The 22,283-nt window shown below is 40.6% G+C and overlaps 1 pseudogene; it reads left to right on the forward strand.

Moving 5' to 3' along the window:
- Window positions 1–206: 206 nt before the first annotated feature.
- Window positions 207–20,454, forward strand: LOC145126522 (tryptophan synthase beta chain 1-like; annotated as a pseudogene).
- Window positions 20,455–22,283: the final 1,829 nt, after the last annotated feature.

Raw genomic sequence — 22,283 nt, forward strand, 5'->3', positions numbered from 1 at the left:
CTCAATCTACATAATTTCGTTTTTTGTGTTTATGTTGTAAACATAAATCTTCAAGTATGTTTTCTGTAAACTGATTCTTGTATATTACATATATATATATTTCAATTTCGTTTGTTTTATTTCTATTGCTCTTGTTGATTGTATACTTCTGTCATAACAATATATGCATTTAACGTTAGCCACTACTTACTATAGCTAGCTTCAAATCTTAATTAAAATGGCATGCAATATCCCAATGGTATCTTTCCCTTGTGTGAGAAAAGTGATACCTGCAGGCCTCGAGCCATTGACTTTGAACACAAACCTAAATTTCAGAAGTACATCTTTTACAAAGAAACAGAATAGTCATGTGGTGCAAGAGAAAACTCCCACTCCAGGAAAGTTTGGAAGCTTCGGTGGGAAGTTTGTACCCGAAATCCTGATCGCCCCCTTAGAGAAACTTGAAGCTATATTCAACTCCATTTTGAAGGATCATGAGTTTAAGGTTAGTCACCGAATCTTTTTTCAAGCAATCTTTAGCCACGATTAAATTTGAAGGCGAAGCCACGTATATGCCAATTAGTTGGAAAGTATTATGGGTATGAATTGGGTTAAGATTGGTAATATGTTGACATAGATCTTTAAATTAAATCTTGTGTTTTAGATCATTTCGTTTAAAGTGTTGGATCAGAGTGGAATTTTTTCTGAATAATGATTCTTATATTCATAAGATTTGTTAATCTTTGTCAACACAAAAAGAAATTGATTTGATTTTTAAATATGATCAACATAGGCGGAGCTAGCAGCTGCACTAAGGGATTACGTTGGACGTGAAACTCCTTTGTACCATGCCCATAATCTCACAGATCATTACAAGAACATCAATGGAGAAGGGCCTGAAATATATCTTAAAAGAGAGGATCTCGGCCATGGAGGATCATACAAGATGAGCAACGTCATTGCACAAGCACTTTTGGCCAAACGAACGGGCCAAAAGAGCGTTATAACAGCTACGAGTGCTGGCAACCATGGTGTTGCAGCTGCTGCTGTGTGTGCTAAGTACTCCTTAGATTGTACTATTTTCATTGGAACCAGATGTTAGGATCGAGACACTTAACACACGACTCTAAACACACACACAGCTCACGAAAAACAAGAACACAAGGATGAACACGAGGGATTTAACGTGGTTCGGTCCTTCTCTGACCTACGTCTACCGGTAACTAGGAGTTTATATTTCTTGGTGCTAATCTGCACTCACTCTTTGTTGCTTATTTTTACAATACAGATGAGACTCATATATAGAGTCTGAAGTAAACAATTGAACAAGAAAAGCAGCCATGAAACATGCATCCGGGAAATATGGATCACCTCTCCTTTTCCACCATTTTGACTTGCTTTTCTTCCATGTTTTCTGCCATGTTTTCTGCCTTTTGACCAGCCCAATGGCTTCACACTCAACAATCTCCCACTTGAAGCCACGAAACAATCTTCACCATAACTTCAACTGTGTATCTGTAATTCTGTAAAAACTTTTGATCTTGACTCCTTCCTAGTTACCCTGGCCTTCTCTTCAATTTACCTGAAGGCTAGTTGAAGCTTCCGTTAGCTCCAACACATCAGTCATGACTAAGTCTGCCACTGACCTATTCTCTGTCTCCACCGGCTCCCACTGAAATGAACTGCCCGATCCTGGAACATCTTGAGAACAAACGACACTCTCCATATGAAGTAGATAATCTGGAGAGACTTTTACAGATGGAATACTGGTTCTCTTAACCCACTGTGTTCTGGGTATTCTAGCTGAAGCACAACCCTTGCTCCCACTGCTATGAATGCCCTTGACTGGTTTTTCTGAACCGTTCCAAACACGTTCAACCTGAATCTGACCTGTGACTCTGGGTTTGCCATCTGCAAAGCAAACCTTCTTCTGTCCACGAGACTCTATGAACCGGATTTTGTTTTTCTTCTGAACTGGGACGGTTACTCCCTCAGATGGTAATCTGACCATATATAATGAACCCTTCTTATGTCCACGAGCTATCACAAGATTTCCTTTGACAACCTTCCACTGCCCATTCCTGAACTTAACCTCGTGTCCCTGTTCATCCAACTGCCCAACATAAATCAATTGTTTCTTCAGACTTGGAATTACCCGGACATCCTTCAAAGTCCATGGACCAACTGGAGTCTTCAAAACTAAGTCACCTATGCTCGTCACATCAAGAACCTCATCGTTCTCCAGTCTTACCTTACCAAAATCTCCTTCTTTTAGATTCTGCAGTGCTTCACGGCTGTGGGTAGCGTGAAATGAAGCACCCGAATCCATAACCCAGGAATCCACATTGCTCTCCACACTACAGATCAAAACATCATCATCTGAATGGTCTACTGCAGCGTTAACTTATTTCTTGTCTTTTGGACATTGATTCCTGAAATGTCCAACCTCTTTACAGTTCCAACAAGTCACATCATTTCGAGTCCTCGACTGACTCCTTCTCCTGTTCCCGCTCCCACTACCTCTGTTATTTTTTCTACCTCTGACCGCATTCAATTGTTCACTTGATGATTCCCCGGAATTTCTTCGTCTGACGTCTTCGCCTAGAATTAAATCCCGAATTCCCTCAAAAGTGAGCTCTTTCGATCCCGAGGAACTAGTAACGGCTGTAACTGTTCCGGACCAACTGTCAGGTAATGATGATAACAGTAGTAAAGCTTGAACTTCGTCCTCAAATTTTATTCCCACTGACCCAAGTCTGGATAAAATCGAGTTCAAATTGTTGATGTGTACTGTAACTGAACTTCCTTCCCTCATCCTCGTGTTGACTAGCTCCCGAATCAGGAAGACTTTATTTGCTGCCGACGGCTTCTCGTACATATTAGACAATGCCTCCATGATTCCCTTTGCCGAGGTCTCCTTCAAAATGTTGAAGGCAACATCCTTTGACAACGTCAGTCTAATAAATGCCTTGGCCTTCTTATCCAAAATCTCCCAGTTTGCCTGTGTTATCGCCTCCGGTTTTTCACCTAAAACTGCGTCCAAGTCTTTCTGCACGAACAAATCTTCAATTTGCATCTTCCACCAACCAAAATCTTTCCCATCAAACTTCTCAATCTGAAGCTTACTGTTTTCTGCCATTTTCTGAAAGATTAGGGGCTAAACTGCAATTTTTCAAATCTGCTACAGTGTTGCTACAGTGCCTGCTGACGTCACTGCTGACGTCGTGCTACAGTGCTTGCTACAGTTCTGTTGACGTCACCGCTGACGTCGTGCTACAGTGCCTGCTACAGTGTCGTCTTCTCCGTTAGAACTCCGGTGCTACAGTGTCGTCTTCTCCGGCGGAACTTCGGTACTACAGTGTCGTCTTCTCCGGCGGAACTTCGGTGCTACAGTGTCGTCTTCTCCGGCGAAACTGGTTTTTCCGGTAACTATTCCGGCAACCTTTGACCGGCGATTTGGACGTCTTCCGGTGGTCAAAAAATTCAGAAAAAAATATTTTCGGAATCTTCGGAACGAGACCTTTCCAACGGTATACACCAAAATCGTTTTTGACGAAAAAAAATTTCGACCAAAAACTGAAAATCACCTTCTGGAGCTAAAACCTTGCTCTGATACCACTTGTTAGGATCGAGACACTTAACACACGACTCTAAACACACACACAGCTCACGAAAAACAAGAACACAAGGATGAACACGAGGGATTTAACGTGGTTCGGTCCTTCTCTGACCTACGTCTACCGGTAACTAGGAGTTTATATTTCTTGGTGCTAATCTGCACTCACTCTTTGTTGCTTATTTTTACAATACAGATGAGACTCATATATAGAGTCTGAAGTAAACAATTGAACAAGAAAAGCAGCCATGAAACATGCATCCGGGAAATATGGATCACCTCTCCTTTTCCACCATTTTGACTTGCTTTTCTTCCATGTTTTCTGCCATGTTTTCTGCCTTTTGACCAGCCCAATGGCTTCACACTCAACAATCTCCCACTTGAAGCCACGAAACAATCTTCACCATAACTTCAACTGTGTATCTGTAATTCTGTAAAAACTTTTGATCTTGACTCCTTCCTAGTTACCCTGGCCTTCTCTTCAATTTACCTGAAGGCTAGTTGAAGCTTCCGTTAGCTCCAACACATCAGTCATGACTAAGTCTGCCACTGACCTATTCTCTGTCTCCACCGGCTCCCACTGAAATGAACTGCCCGATCCTGGAACATCTTGAGAACAAACGACACTCTCCATATGAAGTAGATAATCTGGAGAGACTTTTACAGATGGAATACTGGTTCTCTTAACCCACTGTGTTCTGGGTATTCTAGCTGAAGCACAACCCTTGCTCCCACTGCTATGAATGCCCTTGACTGGTTTTTCTGAACCGTTCCAAACACGTTCAACCTGAATCTGACCTGTGACTCTGGGTTTGCCATCTGCAAAGCAAACCTTCTTCTGTCCACGAGACTCTATGAACCGGATTTTGTTTTTCTTCTGAACTGGGACGGTTACTCCCTCAGATGGTAATCTGACCATATATAATGAACCCTTCTTATGTCCACGAGCTATCACAAGATTTCCTTTGACAACCTTCCACTGCCCATTCCTGAACTTAACCTCGTGTCCCTGTTCATCCAACTGCCCAACATAAATCAATTGTTTCTTCAGACTTGGAATTACCCGGACATCCTTCAAAGTCCATGGACCAACTGGAGTCTTCAAAACTAAGTCACCTATGCTCGTCACATCAAGAACCTCATCGTTCTCCAGTCTTACCTTACCAAAATCTCCTTCTTTTAGATTCTGCAGTGCTTCACGGCTGTGGGTAGCGTGAAATGAAGCACCCGAATCCATAACCCAGGAATCCACATTGCTCTCCACACTACAGATCAAAACATCATCATCTGAATGGTCTACTGCAGCGTTAACTTATTTCTTGTCTTTTGGACATTGATTCCTGAAATGTCCAACCTCTTTACAGTTCCAACAAGTCACATCATTTCGAGTCCTCGACTGACTCCTTCTCCTGTTCCCGCTCCCACTACCTCTGTTATTTTTTCTACCTCTGACCGCATTCAATTGTTCACTTGATGATTCCCCGGAATTTCTTCGTCTGACGTCTTCGCCTAGAATTAAATCCCGAATTCCCTCAAAAGTGAGCTCTTTCGATCCCGAGGAACTAGTAACGGCTGTAACTGTTCCGGACCAACTGTCAGGTAATGATGATAACAGTAGTAAAGCTTGAACTTCGTCCTCAAATTTTATTCCCACTGACCCAAGTCTGGATAAAATCGAGTTCAAATTGTTGATGTGTACTGTAACTGAACTTCCTTCCCTCATCCTCGTGTTGACTAGCTCCCGAATCAGGAAGACTTTATTTGCTGCCGACGGCTTCTCGTACATATTAGACAATGCCTCCATGATTCCCTTTGCCGAGGTCTCCTTCAAAATGTTGAAGGCAACATCCTTTGACAACGTCAGTCTAATAAATGCCTTGGCCTTCTTATCCAAAATCTCCCAGTTTGCCTGTGTTATCGCCTCCGGTTTTTCACCTAAAACTGCGTCCAAGTCTTTCTGCACGAACAAATCTTCAATTTGCATCTTCCACCAACCAAAATCTTTCCCATCAAACTTCTCAATCTGAAGCTTACTGTTTTCTGCCATTTTCTGAAAGATTAGGGGCTAAACTGCAATTTTTCAAATCTGCTACAGTGTTGCTACAGTGCCTGCTGACGTCACTGCTGACGTCGTGCTACAGTGCTTGCTACAGTTCTGTTGACGTCACCGCTGACGTCGTGCTACAGTGCCTGCTACAGTGTCGTCTTCTCCGTTAGAACTCCGGTGCTACAGTGTCGTCTTCTCCGGCGGAACTTCGGTACTACAGTGTCGTCTTCTCCGGCGGAACTTCGGTGCTACAGTGTCGTCTTCTCCGGCGAAACTGGTTTTTCCGGTAACTATTCCGGCAACCTTTGACCGGCGATTTGGACGTCTTCCGGTGGTCAAAAAATTCAGAAAAAAATATTTTCGGAATCTTCGGAACGAGACCTTTCCAACGGTATACACCAAAATCGTTTTTGACGAAAAAAAATTTCGACCAAAAACTGAAAATCACCTTCTGGAGCTAAAACCTTGCTCTGATACCACTTGTTAGGATCGAGACACTTAACACACGACTCTAAACACACACACAGCTCACGAAAAACAAGAACACAAGGATGAACACGAGGGATTTAACGTGGTTCGGTCCTTCTCTGACCTACGTCTACCGGTAACTAGGAGTTTATATTTCTTGGTGCTAATCTGCACTCACTCTTTGTTGCTTATTTTTACAATACAGATGAGACTCATATATAGAGTCTGAAGTAAACAATTGAACAAGAAAAGCAGCCATGAAACATGCATCCGGGAAATATGGATCACCTCTCCTTTTCCACCATTTTGACTTGCTTTTCTTCCATGTTTTCTGCCATGTTTTCTGCCTTTTGACCAGCCCAATGGCTTCACACTCAACAATCTCCCACTTGAAGCCACGAAACAATCTTCACCATAACTTCAACTGTGTATCTGTAATTCTGTAAAAACTTTTGATCTTGACTCCTTCCTAGTTACCCTGGCCTTCTCTTCAATTTACCTGAAGGCTAGTTGAAGCTTCCGTTAGCTCCAACACATCAGTCATGACTAAGTCTGCCACTGACCTATTCTCTGTCTCCACCGGCTCCCACTGAAATGAACTGCCCGATCCTGGAACATCTTGAGAACAAACGACACTCTCCATATGAAGTAGATAATCTGGAGAGACTTTTACAGATGGAATACTGGTTCTCTTAACCCACTGTGTTCTGGGTATTCTAGCTGAAGCACAACCCTTGCTCCCACTGCTATGAATGCCCTTGACTGGTTTTTCTGAACCGTTCCAAACACGTTCAACCTGAATCTGACCTGTGACTCTGGGTTTGCCATCTGCAAAGCAAACCTTCTTCTGTCCACGAGACTCTATGAACCGGATTTTGTTTTTCTTCTGAACTGGGACGGTTACTCCCTCAGATGGTAATCTGACCATATATAATGAACCCTTCTTATGTCCACGAGCTATCACAAGATTTCCTTTGACAACCTTCCACTGCCCATTCCTGAACTTAACCTCGTGTCCCTGTTCATCCAACTGCCCAACATAAATCAATTGTTTCTTCAGACTTGGAATTACCCGGACATCCTTCAAAGTCCATGGACCAACTGGAGTCTTCAAAACTAAGTCACCTATGCTCGTCACATCAAGAACCTCATCGTTCTCCAGTCTTACCTTACCAAAATCTCCTTCTTTTAGATTCTGCAGTGCTTCACGGCTGTGGGTAGCGTGAAATGAAGCACCCGAATCCATAACCCAGGAATCCACATTGCTCTCCACACTACAGATCAAAACATCATCATCTGAATGGTCTACTGCAGCGTTAACTTCTTTCTTGTCTTTTGGACATTGATTCCTGAAATGTCCAACCTCTTTACAGTTCCAACAAGTCACATCATTTCGAGTCCTCGACTGACTCCTTCTCCTGTTCCCGCTCCCACTACCTCTGTTATTTTTTCTACCTCTGACCGCATTCAATTGTTCACTTGATGATTCCCCGGAATTTCTTCGTCTGACGTCTTCGCCTAGAATTAAATCCCGAATTCCCTCAAAAGTGAGCTCTTTCGATCCCGAGGAACTAGTAACGGCTGTAACTGTTCCGGACCAACTGTCAGGTAATGATGATAACAGTAGTAAAGCTTGAACTTCGTCCTCAAATTTTATTCCCACTGACCCAAGTCTGGATAAAATCGAGTTCAAATTGTTGATGTATACTGTAACTGAACTTCCTTCCCTCATCCTCGTGTTGACTAGCTCCCGAATCAGGAAGACTTTATTTGCTGCCGACGGCTTCTCGTACATATTAGACAATGCCTCCATGATTCCCTTTGCCGAGGTCTCCTTCAAAATGTTGAAGGCAACATCCTTTGACAACGTCAGTCTAATAAATGCCTTGGCCTTCTTATCCAAAATCTCCCAGTTTGCCTGTGTTATCGCCTCCGGTTTTTCACCTAAAACTGCGTCCAAGTCTTTCTGCATGAACAAATCTTCAATTTGCATCTTCCACCAACCAAAATCTTTCCCATCAAACTTCTCAATCTGAAGCTTACTGTTTTCTGCCATTTTCTGAAAGATTAGGGGCTAAACTGCAATTTTCTGAAAGTTCAGGGGCTAAACTGCAATTTTTCAAATCTGCTACAGTGTTGCTACAGTGCCTGCTGACGTCACCGCTGACGTCGTGCTACAGTGCTTGCTACAGTTCTGTTGACGTCACCGCTGACGTCGTGCTACAGTGCCTGCTACAGTGTCGTCTTCTCCGTCAGAACTCCGGTGCTACAGTGTCGTCTTCTCCGGCGGAACTTCGGTACTACAGTGTCGTCTTCTCCGGCGGAACTTCGGTGCTACAGTGTCGTCTTCTCCGGCGAAACTGGTTTTTCCGGTAACTATTCCGGCAACCTTTGACCGGCGATTTGGACGTCTTCCGGTGGTCAAAAAATTCAGAAAAAAATATTTTCGGAATCTTCGGAACGAGACCTTTCCAACGGTATACACCAAAATCGTTTTTGACGAAAAAAAATTTCGACCAAAAACTGAAAATCACCTTCTGGAGCTAAAACCTTGCTCTGATACCACTTGTTAGGATCGAGACACTTAACACACGACTCTAAACACACACACAGCTCACGAAAAACAAGAACACAAGGATGAACACGAGGGATTTAACGTGGTTCGGTCCTTCTCTGACCTACGTCTACCGGTAACTAGGAGTTTATATTTCTTGGTGCTAATCTGCACTCACTCTTTGTTGCTTATTTTTACAATACAGATGAGACTCATATATAGAGTCTGAAGTAAACAATTGAACAAGAAAAGCAGCCATGAAACATGCATCCGGGAAATATGGATCACCTCTCCTTTTCCACCATTTTGACTTGCTTTTCTTCCATGTTTTCTGCCATGTTTTCTGCCTTTTGACCAGCCCAATGGCTTCACACTCAACAATCTCCCACTTGAAGCCACGAAACAATCTTCACCATAACTTCAACTGTGTATCTGTAATTTTGTAAAACTTTTGATCTTGACTCCTTCCTAGTTACCCTGGCCTTCTCTTCAATTTACCTGAAGGCTAGTTGAAGCTTCCGTTAGCTCCAACACATCAGTCATGACTAAGTCTGCCACTGACCTATTCTCTGTCTCCACCGGCTCCCACTGAAATGAACTGCCCGATCCTGGAACATCTTGAGAACAAACGACACTCTCCATATGAAGTAGATAATCTGGAGAGACTTTTACAGATGGAATACTGGTTCTCTTAACCCACTGTGTTCTGGGTATTCTAGCTGAAGCACAACCCTTGCTCCCACTGCTATGAATGCCCTTGACTGGTTTTTCTGAACCGTTCCAAACACGTTCAACCTGAATCTGACCTGTGACTCTGGGTTTGCCATCTGCAAAGCAAACCTTCTTCTGTCCACGAGACTCTATGAACCGGATTTTGTTTTTCTTCTGAACTGGGACGGTTACTCCCTCAGATGGTAATCTGACCATATATAATGAACCCTTCTTATGTCCACGAGCTATCACAAGATTTCCTTTGACAACCTTCCACTGCCCATTCCTGAACTTAACCTCGTGTCCCTGTTCATCCAACTGCCCAACATAAATCAATTGTTTCTTCAGACTTGGAATTACCCGGACATCCTTCAAAGTCCATGGACCAACTGGAGTCTTCAAAACTAAGTCACCTATGCTCGTCACATCAAGAACCTCATCGTTCTCCAGTCTTACCTTACCAAAATCTCCTTCTTTTAGATTCTGCAGTGCTTCACGGCTGTGGGTAGCGTGAAATGAAGCACCCGAATCCATAACCCAGGAATCCACATTGCTCTCCACACTACAGATCAAAACATCATCATCTGAATGGTCTACTGCAGCGTTAACTTATTTCTTGTCTTTTGGACATTGATTCCTGAAATGTCCAACCTCTTTACAGTTCCAACAAGTCACATCATTTCGAGTCCTCGACTGACTCCTTCTCCTGTTCCCGCTCCCACTACCTCTGTTATTTTTTCTACCTCTGACCGCATTCAATTGTTCACTTGATGATTCCCCGGAATTTCTTCGTCTGACGTCTTCGCCTAGAATTAAATCCCGAATTCCCTCAAAAGTGAGCTCTTTCGATCCCGAGGAACTAGTAACAGCTGTAACTGTTCCGGACCAACTGTCAGGTAATGATGATAACAGTAGTAAAGCTTGAACTTCGTCCTCAAATTTTATTCCCACTGACCCAAGTCTGGATAAAATCGAGTTCAAATTGTTGATGTGTACTGTAACTGAACTTCCTTCCCTCATCCTCGTGTTGACTAGCTCCCGAATCAGGAAAACTTTATTTGCTGCCGACGGCTTCTCGTACATATTAGACAATGCCTCCATGATTCCCTTTGCCGAGGTCTCCTTCAAAATGTTGAAGGCAACATCCTTTGACAACGTCAGTCTAATAAATGCCTTGGCCTTCTTATCCAAAATCTCCCAGTTTGCCTGTGTTATCGCCTCCGGTTTTTCACCTAAAACTGCGTCCAAGTCTTTCTGCACGAACAAATCTTCAATTTGCATCTTCCACCAACCAAAATCTTTCCCATCAAACTTCTCAATCTGAAGCTTACCGTTTTCTGCCATTTTCTGAAAGATTAGGGGCTAAACTGCAATTTTCTGAAAGTTCAGGGGCTAAACTGCAATTTTTCAAATCTGCTACAGTGTTGCTACAGTGCCTGCTGACGTCACCGCTGACGTCGTGCTACAGTGCTTGCTACAGTTTCTGTTGACGTCACCGCTGACGTCGTGCTACAGTGCCTGCTACAGTGTCGTCTTCTCCGTCAGAACTCCGGTGCTACAGTGTCGTCTTCTCCGGCGGAACTTCGGTACTACAGTGTCGTCTTCTCCGGCGGAACTTCGGTGCTACAGTGTCGTCTTCTCCGGCGAAACTGGTTTTTCCGGTAACTATTCCGGCAACCTTTGACCGGCGATTTGGACGTCTTCCGGTGGTCAAAAAATTCAGAAAAAAATATTTTCGGAATCTTCGGAACGAGACCTTTCCAACGGTATACACCAAAATCGTTTTTGACGAAAAAAAATTTCGACCAAAAACTGAAAATCACCTTCTGGAGCTAAAACCTTGCTCTGATACCACTTGTTAGGATCGAGACACTTAACACACGACTCTAAACACACACACAGCTCACGAAAAACAAGAACACAAGGATGAACACGAGGGATTTAACGTGGTTCGGTCCTTCTCTGACCTACGTCTACCGGTAACTAGGAGTTTATATTTCTTGGTGCTAATCTGCACTCACTCTTTGTTGCTTATTTTTACAATACAGATGAGACTCATATATAGAGTCTGAAGTAAACAATTGAACAAGAAAAGCAGCCATGAAACATGCATCCGGGAAATATGGATCACCTCTCCTTTTCCACCATTTTGACTTGCTTTTCTTCCATGTTTTCTGCCATGTTTTCTGCCTTTTGACCAGCCCAATGGCTTCACACTCAACAATCTCCCACTTGAAGCCACGAAACAATCTTCACCATAACTTCAACTGTGTATCTGTAATTTTGTAAAACTTTTGATCTTGACTCCTTCCTAGTTACCCTGGCCTTCTCTTCAATTTACCTGAAGGCTAGTTGAAGCTTCCGTTAGCTCCAACACATCAGTCATGACTAAGTCTGCCACTGACCTATTCTCTGTCTCCACCGGCTCCCACTGAAATGAACTGCCCGATCCTGGAACATCTTGAGAACAAACGACACTCTCCATATGAAGTAGATAATCTGGAGAGACTTTTACAGATGGAATACTGGTTCTCTTAACCCACTGTGTTCTGGGTATTCTAGCTGAAGCACAACCCTTGCTCCCACTGCTATGAATGCCCTTGACTGGTTTTTCTGAACCGTTCCAAACACGTTCAACCTGAATCTGACCTGTGACTCTGGGTTTGCCATCTGCAAAGCAAACCTTCTTCTGTCCACGAGACTCTATGAACCGGATTTTGTTTTTCTTCTGAACTGGGACGGTTACTCCCTCAGATGGTAATCTGACCATATATAATGAACCCTTCTTATGTCCACGAGCTATCACAAGATTTCCTTTGACAACCTTCCACTGCCCATTCCTGAACTTAACCTCGTGTCCCTGTTCATCCAACTGCCCAACATAAATCAATTGTTTCTTCAGACTTGGAATTACCCGGACATCCTTCAAAGTCCATGGACCAACTGGAGTCTTCAAAACTAAGTCACCTATGCTCGTCACATCAAGAACCTCATCGTTCTCCAGTCTTACCTTACCAAAATCTCCTTCTTTTAGATTCTGCAGTGCTTCACGGCTGTGGGTAGCGTGAAATGAAGCACCCGAATCCATAACCCAGGAATCCACATTGCTCTCCACACTACAGATCAAAACATCATCATCTGAATGGTCTACTGCAGCGTTAACTTATTTCTTGTCTTTTGGACATTGATTCCTGAAATGTCCAACCTCTTTACAGTTCCAACAAGTCACATCATTTCGAGTCCTCGACTGACTCCTTCTCCTGTTCCCGCTCCCACTACCTCTGTTATTTTTTCTACCTCTGACCGCATTCAATTGTTCACTTGATGATTCCCCGGAATTTCTTCGTCTGACGTCTTCGCCTAGAATTAAATCCCGAATTCCCTCAAAAGTGAGCTCTTTCGATCCCGAGGAACTAGTAACAGCTGTAACTGTTCCGGACCAACTGTCAGGTAATGATGATAACAGTAGTAAAGCTTGAACTTCGTCCTCAAATTTTATTCCCACTGACCCAAGTCTGGATAAAATCGAGTTCAAATTGTTGATGTGTACTGTAACTGAACTTCCTTCCCTCATCCTCGTGTTGACTAGCTCCCGAATCAGGAAAACTTTATTTGCTGCCGACGGCTTCTCGTACATATTAGACAATGCCTCCATGATTCCCTTTGCCGAGGTCTCCTTCAAAATGTTGAAGGCAACATCCTTTGACAACGTCAGTCTAATAAATGCCTTGGCCTTCTTATCCAAAATCTCCCAGTTTGCCTGTGTTATCGCCTCCGGTTTTTCACCTAAAACTGCGTCCAAGTCTTTCTGCACGAACAAATCTTCAATTTGCATCTTCCACCAACCAAAATCTTTCCCATCAAACTTCTCAATCTGAAGCTTACCGTTTTCTGCCATTTTCTGAAAGATTAGGGGCTAAACTGCAATTTTCTGAAAGTTCAGGGGCTAAACTGCAATTTTTCAAATCTGCTACAGTGTTGCTACAGTGCCTGCTGACGTCACCGCTGACGTCGTGCTACAGTGCTTGCTACAGTTTCTGTTGACGTCACCGCTGACGTCGTGCTACAGTGCCTGCTACAGTGTCGTCTTCTCCGTCAGAACTCCGGTGCTACAGTGTCGTCTTCTCCGGCGGAACTTCGGTACTACAGTGTCGTCTTCTCCGGCGGAACTTCGGTGCTACAGTGTCGTCTTCTCCGGCGAAACTGGTTTTTCCGGTAACTATTCCGGCAACCTTTGACCGGCGATTTGGACGTCTTCCGGTGGTCAAAAAATTCAGAAAAAAATATTTTCGAAATCTTCGGAACGAGACCTTTCCAACGGTATACACCAAAATCGTTTTTGACGAAAAAAAATTTCGACCAAAAACTGAAAATCACCTTCTGGAGCTAAAACCTTGCTCTGATACCACTTGTTAGGATCGAGACACTTAACACACGACTCTAAACACACACACAGCTCACGAAAAACAAGAACACAAGGATGAACACGAGGGATTTAACGTGGTTCGGTCCTTCTCTGACCTACGTCCACCGGTAACTAGGAGTTTATATTTCTTGGTGCTAATCTGCACTCACTCTTTGTTGCTTATTTTTACAATACAGATGAGACTCATATATAGAGTCTGAAGTAAACAATTGAACAAGAAAAGCAGCCATGAAACATGCATCCGGGAAATATGGATCACCTCTCCTTTTCCACCTTTTTGACTTGCTTTTCTTCCATGTTTTCTGCCATGTTTTCTGCCTTTTGACCAGCCCAATGGCTTCACACTCAACACCAGAGATATGCAGCGAAATCCCTCAAGTGTGCAACGCATGAAGCTGCTTGGAGCTCAGGTACTGCTTTCCATTTCTCAAGTCAAATTAAGCACCTATTCCCCCAAAGTAATTCTTTATAGTATCAAATTAAAGAAACTAAGTTTTCAAAAAATTGTGTAAGTATAGGTTAAGGCTGTTGATGGGAATTTTCAGGCGGCAGTATCAGAATCAACTAGGTCATGGATAGAAAACCTAGAAACTGGATATTACTTAGCAGGAACAGCGGTGGGCCCACACCCTATCCCTACAATGGTCCGTGAATTCTATTCGGTGATTGGAAAAGAAACAAGGAAGCAAGCAATTGAGAAATGGGGTGGCGTGCCAGATGTGTTGGTTGCTTGTGTAGGGACTGGTTGTAATGCTTTAGGTTTGTTTCATGAATTCATAGGGGATGAAAGTGTACGGATGATTGGAATTGAGGGAGGTGGGGTAGGAAGTAAAACCAGAGATTTACATTCTGCAAGTCTTGTAAGAGGTGAAGTTGGTGTTTATCATGGAGCAATGTGTTATTCGCTACAAGATGGAGATGTCAAATCATTAGAACAGAGTCAGTGGCTAGTGGGTATGTATTATTGAATATATAGAGTGCTTTAATACTTTGAGCAATTTTTTTTTTGTTCAAGATTTGGATTCTTAAGGAGTAATTTGGTAATTTGCAGATTGGAGTTTCCAGGAGTAAGCCCAGAACTAAGTTTTCTAAAAGATTCTGGCAGACTGGAATGTTACACCGTTACTGATCAAGAAGCTCTTGATGGTAAGTAAGCAAATAACTTAAACTAATTATTATATATATATATATATATATATATATATATATATATATATATATATATATATATATATATATATATATATATATATATATATATATATATATATATATATTAAGATTGTGAAAAATTTTAACAATAAAGTGGCTGATGGGTTGGCAAAAGTAGTCCCTTTTTATTTGTCTATTGTCAATTGTGTTTGGGCTTTCATGTCCGTCAAAAATGCCCCACTTCTTTCTTAAAATTACAATTTGCTCCGTCTAGGTTTATGTGAAAATTTTATATCTGGGTCGGTGTGTTGGACAGACGTTCGACACGTGTTCTCTTTCTGGAAATTTCCACCGCCTCTCCGACCAAATCTCTTTCTATTCTCTTTCCAGGGTTGATTGGTATACCTGTGTTCTGTCTCTCCTCTATCTTCGTTATCGTTATTACCAATTCTTTTACATTTTCAATCTGTTTACTTCCATCACCAAAAGAGATTGAGATGCTTCTCGAACCTTTTGATAACCACCCCACCGATTCACCGATTGTTCTCCACCGCCTTATCTCATGTATTTGATTTTTTTTTCTCACTGCCTCCATCAGATGCTCATACGCTCTCCACCGGTCATCCTCCTACTAAGGACTTTGTTTTCTCTTCATCCCTCTCTCTCTATAATCGATTCGATTTTGCTTCTCTTCCACTTTTGTTTTCCTCTCTTACTCCACTTCTGCTGTAATAGAATCCTTAGAGATATAAAAATGTCGATCACTTCCACTCCTGTCGTCTTGTCTGTGCCATTTTATTCCAACTCGAATCTCAGGTCTCGTCGATAAGGTAAGGGAGTAACATAGCTTCAAACCTAGGAGCCAAAGTTAGAACCGCTTACTACTATTTGTCGATTTTCTATATCTGCTCGTCCTCACCATCAAACCCAATTTTTCACTGGGTTTTTATTTTTGTCGCAAGTTATTTTTGCAGTTGTTGCGCACACCAACTGCTCGATATATTGCTCCAAAGAATAGTTATCTTTTTACTTTCTTTTTACCTGCTTTCATTTATGCGGGTTCATGTATGATGTTTTGGTTATATTAGTTTTTTTATAGTTCCTTTGATGTTGATTGATTTATAGATGATGTGGTGATGACGACTGATGTTGTGGTTTTGTCCATTCAAAGAATATGATATCAAAGAAGAAGGCCAAACGGATGGAGCATGGAATCAGATTAAGGACAAAAACGAAAACAAATAACTGTGTACCGACCTTTTATCATAGTTGTTCTGTTTTGTCTGTATATTTTACATTTTTTTATCAAATGGTCTATATGGTGCAACCTTACACGCCTGTTATCATTTTCAGATTATTCCCAATTTTTATTTCTTGATGACAGATGTGTACCTATTTGATGCCATTATATAATGTTTCATTTCATGATTTCAATACAGGTATGCGGCAGAACAAGAGAATGAAACTCTCTCTAATTTATTCAGGGGGTTCGTTCATGACATTTGTTGTGTGAAGTTTGTTCTCTTAGATTCACAAATTAAAGTCTTTCTTTAATATTAATTTATTATGTGTTTATCTGTTTAACTTTGTGCGTATTTGGTCATTCATTGGATACCCAAGGACAGCTAAGTTAGAATTCCCAGTCAAAATCTTTTTTTTTTTAAATCTCCATTGGGTTTCAAATCTTAGTCCTATTTATGGATATATGGCTTATATGTTGCAAAATTTGTAGTTTGCATTTAGATTCCTTATTTTCAAAACAATGTTGATCTGTTGATACTGCCTTGCAGGGTTCTGTAGCCACAAAGAAACTCAAGGACCTGAAAAGGAAGGCTGGAGCAGAGAGGTTGTTATGACGATATCATCAAATAATAATAACTCATTAGAAATTTAAAATAAAAGATATTATTTTATCTATAATCATCATTCTATTCTCTGTATTCAGATTTGGGATCACATAAGTAACACACAGTTAAGAAGACAACAAGAAGAAAGTTAGACTTTCTACGTTTCAATCGGCTTCAAGTGCTGGTTCTCTTGAAGAACAGAAAAAGAAGGCAACGAGCAACAATACCCACAGGGGTCGAAGAGGCGATCCTCTGCTTCCGACATTGCATCTTCATGTATGTTTTTTCTTCACATGGATGTGGATTAGGTTTTATTTGACAACAGATGGAATTTCGCTTTGGGCCAAACTGATTACGCATCTATTTCTTGATATTAATTCTTAATTGAATACCCTAACTTTCGAACCATGGCTGAAAAACAATGGAGATTGATAGGGCAAAGTACGGGCTGAAGTTAGCATTATTGGAGTAAATTACTGTTATGTTCAGTTGTTATTGTGTATGCTACGTTTACCATTTTTTTCATTTATTTCAGGTAACTGATGCAGAAGTTAGCATTATTGTTGTTGAACAGGTTAATTTGGAAAAGTTTAAATCATAATTTTGTAACGATTTCTTAATGTTATTATGTACATAAACTGTTGAATTTGAATGCTTTCAGCCATATTCAATTCATCAAGATTATGCATTTATTCGTACAACTCTCCCTCAATTCTTACTCTCCGATATGAGGTAAGCCTACCCTGACCCTCTGAACTCTCTCCTGATAACACAGTTAACAACACGTGATACCCTATGTTGCTGCATAGTTTCTGTCTAAATAGTTTTAACATATCAATGGTTGTAATATTTTTTGTCCATATTATGCTATAGTTATCTGTCTATTAAACCATTTTCTCTTTAAACATGTAGTACGCCGAAAGAGTGATTTTGAGGAATCTTGGATTGATTAGTCCCAAATACAAAGAAGATGAGAAAAGAACAACCCGTTTGTCTACTTCGATGTGTCTACTCATTAACGTCTAAAGATCTCCTTTCATTTTGGTTTCCTGTTGGATTGGAGGTTAGGCTGCATAATCTTATAATCATACCATTTTTTTTGTTATATCCCAGCCAATCTCTGTGATTTAATGTTATTTGCTACATTTAATTTCAGGTTAACACTATCGAGAGGACACCATCAATGACTTAACTGAGATGAATACTTCTTGGATAGGTTGTATGTATTAAAAAGGCTTTTCACTTTTGTTAAAATCAAACACATTTATCTAAAACTATGTCATTTTTAACATGTTGGTATTTTTTTTCAGGAACACCTTAAACAAAATGATCTTTCCTTTGTATTCAGGTTGCCTCAAATCCACTATTTTCTCCTACTAACTCCAATTTTATTTTGTCACCATCATAAACTATTTTATACATAAACGTTTCTTATGTTGCTAATATAGAATTTTTTTCATAGGCTATACATTAAAATAAAAGTTAATATTGTTTTTGTGTTAATCAAGAAGTAATGAATGCATACAACGTTATTGGTCATATTACATAATTAATAATTTGGTAGTAATATTTTAATAAAAGTAAACAAATCTATTAATCGTTCATGGCTCAGAGAAAATCAATTTGACACTATAATAATGTTAGATAATAAAAAAAATTGATAATAATAATAAATTTAAAAAAAATTCCGTATACATTGCTTTTAAACATCAATTAAAAATGAATTATGACTTTAAGTCTTTTGTTTGTTTTAGGTTTAAATGCAAGAAATAGCAACACAGTTTCATTGATATGCCCATTATACCACCCTACTTGCATTTCTTCATAACATATCCCTCCACAAAAAGTAATTATTATAGTTTTTAATCACGTATCCTACGTGATTCATACCTCATCACTCATGCAGGTGAAATCAACATTTCAAAATGGAAAAAAAGTTGGATTGAAGGTGTTTGGGGATAACTCGAACAACACCTCTGACCCCTTTTTAGAAAGTTGTTGCCGATTTAGGTAAAAAAAAATCTTTTCCGTTCAGCTTTTTACCGGTTCTATTTTGGAATTATGTGTACAAATGAAGGTGTATGACACCATCACTATTGCACCCTCCTTTAGCTGGTGAATGTGAATCAGAGAAATTCAAAAATACTTATGTTCTACACAGTTATAACATGTATGTGGGTGTTTTGATATCCTTATTCTATTTCTATACGCATGTGAATGTGAATGTACTGAATATGGAAGTAGTATCCTACTTTCATATTGTTCCATTTTCTTAGAAGTATGCTGTTGTAACAAGAAAAAATCATAAGTAGAATGCTATTCTTGGTTCACTTTTTAAAATATAATAGAATAATTGGTTTATTTTTGAAACTATGATGTTATAAAAAGCTTATACTCTGACTTTGTATTGTTTTACTAGGTGTACGCAGGCTTTGCCATATGCATGCTATAATGGAAAAAAATTGGGAATTCATAAGAAGTATATGAAGTGCTACATATATAAAGCACAAATTTCTTGAGTTGATTAACCATCCAGGTAACAACTCTTTTCCAAATGTATGCACTTGATAAGGTTACTTTTTTATTTAGAAAATTCAAAACTTCATACACCTTGACAAAACCTTTATTTTTGTACAATGTTGTTTTAGGAATAGAAAGAAATTGGGAGGTGGAATAAGGGAAACATAATTTGTTATTGCTTTTGTCGGCTGGAAATAGACTGAAAAGGAGCTTCAACCAATCAAGCATCTTTCTCTGTTTAGTGTCGCGCCGAGTCTGATTTATTTTTTGTCGGCTGGAAATAGACTGAAAAGGAGCTTCAACCAATCAAGCATCTTTCTCTGTTTAGTGTCGCGCCGAGTCTGATTTATTTTTAGCTAGATGAGATTGAGATTCTGCCCCCCGCGGAGCGGGGGTAACCCTCTAGTATATATAAAAGTGTAGGAAAGCGATTGAGTTGGTCATATTGAATTATATGTGAAGTTAATCATTGTACTTTTGGAAGAAGTATATGTAAATTTTATAAAGTTTCGTAAGCCATTATATTGGCGAATCTAGAACCAAAAACAACGTTATTTTTTATGTAATAAAAAAAATGAAAGAGTAAAAGATGCTAGTACAGTTGGGTCATGTGATTCAAATATTTAAACATAATTTCAATAGTTATCACCTTCAATTTTTATTTATTTATTTATTTAATTTTTTATAGTTTTATTGGATTGGACTATTGCATTTAAATGGACTGATGTATTGGGCTATTATAAATACATCAAAATAAAAATATAGACTCATATAAATTGATACAATTTTTTTTCAAAATAAAATATAGTAGGTAAGTCCTAGGAAATTTATAAAGTAGTTCCTATTTTGTTTTATAACTATTTTTTTTTTCAAAAAAAATAGGTGGGTCCTAAGACCCACCTTCACTTAAGTTAGATGCACCACAACACCGTCATGTCTTGCACCTAATTTTTGGACAAAATTATTTCAGGATACAAACGATTATGCCATCTTGAAGGGATAATACCTGCATTAGAGACCTCTCATGCTTTTGCCTATCTCGAAAAGCTTTGTCCTACACTGCCTCATGGCGTGAAGGTTGTGGTTAATTGTAGCGGCACTAGGTACAACGACGTCTTGCAGTCCTCAAAATGAAATATTGTAGTTGTCTAAAAATTCATCAGATACGGTTTAGTTAACAAGACCGTACCGTAGGATGGTAGCTGCATACTTTCATATATGTACAGATGCATATAAAGTACACCATATAACAAGAATACATTGTCGGAGTTCGTGCAAGAAGATAGAAATAATTTTACATGTTAAATAATGCTTAACTGCAATTCCTAGGATGGGAATGGGATGGAAAAAGGATGGATATAGCCATACCTATATGTTGTAGAGATTTTTCCCCGCAATCCAGATTATAGTTGTGTGGTAAAAACACAAAGATCGTATGCATGTTAATTGATAATTATTGAATTTTTGATTGATTTCCGTTCCAAATATTCCATATATACATACAATAAACATGATCCATGAGCCACTGATACAAAGTGGCAAATTATACAATATGAGATAAATATACTAATATCCCCCCACAATGTGACATGGGGGAGGATTTTGGACATTCACACTAGATCAAAAATATGAAAATAGGGTAATTTCTTGGTGAAGATATTTACATATTGTGAACTTATTTTATGTAAATCAAGCGAATGAGGTCAAAGACAACTTTGTCCCGGGTAAAGTGAATATCAATTTTAATGTGTATGGTACACTGATGTTGAGATTAATTAGATGTCATATACACAATGTTGAATGCAATTAGATGTTATCACAATACACAATCATGGATTTTGTACTTCTTGCAAAAGATTGCGAATATAACATGTTTCTTCAACTTCCTCCGAAGTCCATGACACAGGCACGCAGCATGTCCTCAAGCGTCTGAATCGTCTGCTCGCTCTACCCGTCCGTCTGCGGGTGGTACGCAGTACTAAAATGATAGCGCGTGCCCAACTCCTCGTGAAATTTCTTCCAGAATCTGGAAGTAAAGTTCACGTATCGATCTGACACTATCGAGATCGGCACTCCATGCCGAGATACCGCCTCTCTCACATAAATCTCGGCCAATCTCTCTGCAGAAGAGCTCTCACTAATAGCAAGGAAGTGAACACTCTTCGTCAGTCGGTCCACAATCATCCAAATCGCGTCAACTCCACGCTCGGTCCTCGGTAACTTGGTGATAAAGTCCATAGAGATCTGTTCCCACTTCCACTGGGGAATCTCCAGAGGCTGCAATAGACCATGTGGGCGCTGGTGCTCTGCCTTGACCCGACGGCAGGTCAAGCACCTCTCAACTACCCAAGCAACATCCCGCTTCATACAGGGCCACCAGTAATCTCTCTTCAGGTCCAAATACATCTTAGTAGCCCTGGGATGGATCGAGAATCTTGATCTATGCGCCTCCTCCATCAGTATACGCCGAGCTCCGCCCGTAAAGGGAACCCAAATCCGCCCTCAGAAGGTCATAAGTCCACGACTGTCCGTCACAAACTCGGAAAACTGCCCAATCACACGCTCTCTTACGGTTCTCCGGTTTCACAGCCTCCACCTGAGCTTGTCGGATGGTATCTAAGACTGGAGTCATCACCGTCATCCTCAAACATACATCCCGGATCGAAACGCTCTCGGCTCTGCGGCTCAAGGCGTCGGCTACCACATTAGCCTTGCCTGGGTGATATAAGATCTCGTAGTCGTAGTCCTTCACTACATCCAGCCATCTCCTCTGCCGCATGTTCAGGTTGGGCTGATCCATCAAGTACTTTAGACTCTTATGGTCCGTGTATATGGTACACCGGACTCCGTACAAATAGTGGCGCCAGATCTTGAGGGCGAACACCACCGCCCCCAGCTCCATATCGTGGGTGGGATATCTCGTCTCATGAGGCTTCAACTGCCTCGATGCGTATGCTATCACG

This window comes from Lactuca virosa, chromosome 7 (genome assembly GCF_052849685.1).
Source record: "Lactuca virosa cultivar CGN04683 chromosome 7, Lactuca_virosa_CGN04683_v6, whole genome shotgun sequence".
In the NCBI taxonomy this organism is placed as follows: domain Eukaryota; kingdom Viridiplantae; phylum Streptophyta; class Magnoliopsida; order Asterales; family Asteraceae; genus Lactuca; species Lactuca virosa.